This window comes from Panulirus ornatus, chromosome 44 (assembly GCF_036320965.1).
Source record: "Panulirus ornatus isolate Po-2019 chromosome 44, ASM3632096v1, whole genome shotgun sequence".
Classification (NCBI taxonomy): Eukaryota; Metazoa; Arthropoda; class Malacostraca; order Decapoda; family Palinuridae; genus Panulirus; species Panulirus ornatus.
Window position 1 is genome coordinate 15,998,363 of NC_092267.1, and position 4,635 is coordinate 16,002,997.

Sequence of the window (4,635 nt, forward strand, 5' to 3'; positions counted from 1 at the left end):
TACCGTTTTTTTTGGGGGGGTCAGTAGGGATTTTCTTTCGTCTTTATTGCAAGAACTTTACTTTCCATTGTGTAAACGTTTCACATGTATGATTCAATTTGGACAAGAAAAAATAAGAAGTACTTAGTGTACGCAATTCATGGGCTCCACCCCTACGACGCCTCACCTGCCATTCTGACAGAATCATGTCTCAGCCGTGCACACCACGCGCGACAGAGCAACCAGAATAATCACCGGCGGACTAGCAAGCACAGACACTCATCACCCACACTGTGAAAGTAAAGATCGTCCCAGTGCGATCCTGCCTCAAATTGGAAGAGTTTATCATGTATTAGCCATGCACACCACACGCGACAGAGCAACCAGAATAATCACCGGCAGGCTAGCAAGCACAGACACTCATCACCCACACAGTGAAAGTAAAGATCCTCCCAGTGCGATCCTGCCTCAAATTGGAAAAGAGTTTACCCTTGCCTCCCGCTTCAGTATAAGGTGTTCACCGGTCCGATCCTGCCTCAAATTGAGAAAGAGTTTAGCCTTGCCTCACGCTTCACCCTTCGGTGTTCACCGGTCCGGTCCTGCCTCAAATTGAGAAAGAGTTTACCCTTGCCTCACCTTACGATGTTCACCGGTCCGATCCTGTCTCAAATTGAGAAAGAGTTTACCCTTGCCTCACCCTTCGGTGTTCACTGGTCCCCTCCCACCCCTCAGCAGACATAACACTGACGGTACATGTAATGTCCACCGAAATGACCCGGCGATAGGCGTTAGGCAACCGTCCTGCCTGTCCAGTCTTAAACATGGCCCATACAGACGGGTACTCTCCTCAAAACGCACTCCCCCAGGCATGGACGAGTTACACATTCCCATGGACGTTGTGGAACCATGACATTTTGAATATCTGTTCCTCATTTGCCCTTCGCGTTTTCAACCCCCACAAAGACACAGAGGCACACACAAACAACGTCACTACACATTTGTAACCCGTCGGACGTGGCCGGCTTCCTGAGCGCTGCGGAACCTCCTTACAAGTAGAAGGGGCAGTTGTACCATAACCCCAGGACATTTGTGTTTATGGGAATCCTACGGCTTCTAGGCTGCGGTCTAGCCAGGAGCAGGGAAGGGTTGGACTCCTTTGGAGGAGGGAGGAGTTCGTCAACAAGACTGTACTCATTTTCGCCTAATGACAGTGACTTTTCATTCGTGCATATTTATGCATGACGATTCCCCCCCCCCACACACACACACAAACACACACACACACACACACACACACACACACACACACACACACACACACACACACACACATATATTCCTATGAGTCCACGGGGAAATGAAACACTGAGTTCACAAGTACACTTTCGTGTAATAATCACATCATCATCAGGGGAGATACAAGATATATATATATATATATATATATATATATATATATATATATATATATATATATATATATATATATATCTATATATATATATATATATATATATATATATATTATCATAGGGGTTTATATAGTTATAGTATATGGAGACAATAAAAACCAGGAGCTACATTAGAAACATTTTATTTTTATTGGTAATGATTATCAAGATACATAGTAATTGCATAATTCCTGCCACACCAATAATTTGATCCAAATTATACACATCTGTACAGTACATACTTCCCTAGTAGACGGAGGAAATCATACACATCTATACACACAAATTATTTATCCTCTCTTCATGGCCTTCCGTAGGTGGGGAACTGACTCTGGGGGTGTGGGAACTGACTCCGGGGGTGTGGGAACTGACGGACTCTGGGGATGTGGGGAACTGACGGACTCTAGAGGGTTTGGGAACTGACTGACTCTGGGGTGTGTGGGAACTGACTCTGGAAGGTTTGGGAAACTGACTGACTCTGGAGGGTGTGGGAGGGAACTGACTGACTCTGGGGGGGTGTGGGAACTGACTCTGGAGGGTTTGGGAAACTGACTGACTTTGGAGGGTGTGGGGAACTAATTGACAGACTCCGGGGGTGGTGTGTGTGGGGATGTGGTGGGGACTAACTTGGGCAAGCCCCAGCCGAACCCCCACACCCTCCCTCCCTCACCATAGATTCTGGCCTTTTATTTTGTCTCTAGGTGGCCTCCAGGCGTGGGAGAAATGGACACACCCCCAGGAAAAAAAAAAAGGAAGGAGCCTCGGTTCTAATCTCGATTTGTAAAAGTCTTGTCTGGAAGTTGCTGACATTGTTTACAGGCATTGTTTACAGTACGGGTGTTTACACACAGTCCTGTCGTTCCCCACATTTGGCCGCACTGTGTTATAGAGTAAATTGTACGTGGTATTCTGACGATATGAAGCAGAATGATAACTCTGGGCTATACAGGTTATTTCTTGTTAATATTCTTTTGTTTTTCTTCTTCTGAAACCGCGCCATCTGGCGCGATCGGGTGGGCTAGTCAGCGATAGTGGGCCTTAGTGACGTGAGTCAGGAAAGATCAATATTATATGTACAATACACGTGAAGTAGACCTTTTTAATCAGTAGGACCCGCTATGGCTAACGTGGAGGATAGGGGGGTGTGGGGGTGTGTGGGGTGGTGGGGTAGGGTGTGTCTTCGTGTCTGGGGGGGTGGTGGGGTGGTAGCTATACTAGAGAGCCTTTTGGATGAAAACGAGTTATTCCAAAGCCCTCACATAGCAAGGTATACCCGACCTTATCCCAAACCATCTAAAGCTTATGACACCTGTATTCCCCTCACCACCACCACCACCATCCCCCCCTCACCCCCCACAGGTGTTGATCCTGACGGGCAGACAGGTAAACAAAGTGGTTGATGGCCTTAATGATGTCAACAGTGGTTAGCATGCACGCCTCATCACAGACACACCCCCCCCTCCCCTAAGGACTATAATATCAAGGAGGGTGTGAGGGGATCGACCATGCTGACGCGAGGGAGGAGGGAACCCACTAACTGTAGTAATGAATGAAGGGTAACAAATTGGAATGGGTGGGTGGGGGGGGGGGGAAAGGAGGGGAAAATCAAAAGCAGGGGGGAAGGGAGGTAGGGGGATGGGGGGAGGAGTGGAAATCAAAAGCAGATGATCAACCAATGATGTCTCAGCATTCTTAACGCTAAGCTATATACAAAATACACACAATATGTCTATCTCTATATATTTATCCTACTGTAATCAGCATTCACATAAAATCGGACTAGTTTCCCTATTAACAAGGTTTACTTTCCCTATTACAAGGTTTAGTTTTCCCTATTACAGGGGATTATTATTCCCTATTACAAGGTTTACTTTCCCTATTACAAGGTTTAGTTTTCCCTATTACAAGGGGGGTTTATTATTCCCTATTACAAGGTTTACTTTCCCTATTACAGGGGGTTTATGATTCCTTATTACAAGGTTTAGTTCCCTATTACAGGTGGGTTTATTATACCCTATTACAAGGTTTAGTTTTCCCTATTACAGGGGGTTTATTATACCCTATTACAAGGTTTAGTTCCCTATTACAGGTGGGTTTATTATACCCTATTACAAGGTTTAGTTTTCCCTATTACAGGGGGTTTATTATACCCTATTACAAGGTTTAGTTTTCCCTATTACAGGGGGTTTATTATACCCTATTACAAGGTTTAGTTTTCCCTATTACAGGGGGTTTATTATTCCCTATTATAAGCTTTAGTTTCCCTATTACGGGGTTTGTCACTCCCTATTACAAGGTTTAGTTTCCCTATTACAAGGTTTAGTTTTCCCTATTACGGGGTTTAATACTCCCTATTACAAGGTTTAGACTTCCTGTCACAAGGTATGATATCCTGGTATACACACCACTGTAGGCTAGTGTGAGGCTGGGGCCGTCTCTCCTGGGAAGAAAGAATTGCCTCCTCAGTTCATGATAGACAGGAAGTTATCAATTGACGGAAGTGGGGAAATTACGCTCAAATATTGACGTTTGTTTTATATATATATATATATATATATATATATATATATATATATATATATATATATATATATATATATATTGGAAAGGATCACAATTTTGTGCGTGATCAGGATATTCCTATGAGTCCATGGGGAAAATGAAACACGATAAGTTCCCAAGTGCACTTTCGTGTCATAATCACATCATCAAGGGAGACACAAGAGAGAAATATAACAGTCAGTTGATATACATCGAAGAGACGAAGCTACGACGCCATTTGGTAGACATGTTTACCAAATGGCGTCCTATCTTCGTCTCTTTGATGTATATCAACTGACTTATATTTCTCTCTTGTGTCTCCCCTGATGATGTGATTATCCACACGAAAGTGCACTTGGGAACTTATCGTGTTTCATTTTTCCGGTGGACTCATAGGAATATATATATATATATATATATATATATATATATATATATATATATATATATATATATATATATATATATATATATATATCAGATGTGACCAGCTTGAATTGGATCAAGACGATTGTACGGGCCTTGAGCACGACGGTACGACCCTTGAGCACGACGGTACGAATCCTTTGTATGATGGCCTGGGAGAATTCTTTTGACCTGACCTTTGAGGGTCATTTCAAAGACCCGATGCCGACATACCCATGGGTCGTACCGTCGTGTTCAA

The 4,635-nt window shown here is 43.6% G+C and overlaps 1 long non-coding RNA gene across 1 annotated transcript; it reads right to left on the reverse strand.

Annotated features, from left to right (window-relative positions):
• Window positions 1-1,557: 1,557 nt before the first annotated feature.
• Window positions 1,558-3,665, reverse strand: LOC139762780 (uncharacterized). Its single transcript, XR_011715838.1, has 2 exons — window positions 1,980-3,665; window positions 1,558-1,898 (listed from the first exon to the last, which is right to left on the reverse strand). It is a non-coding gene; the product is annotated as an uncharacterized lncRNA (long non-coding RNA).
• Between the last annotated feature and the right edge of the window lie 970 nt (window positions 3,666-4,635).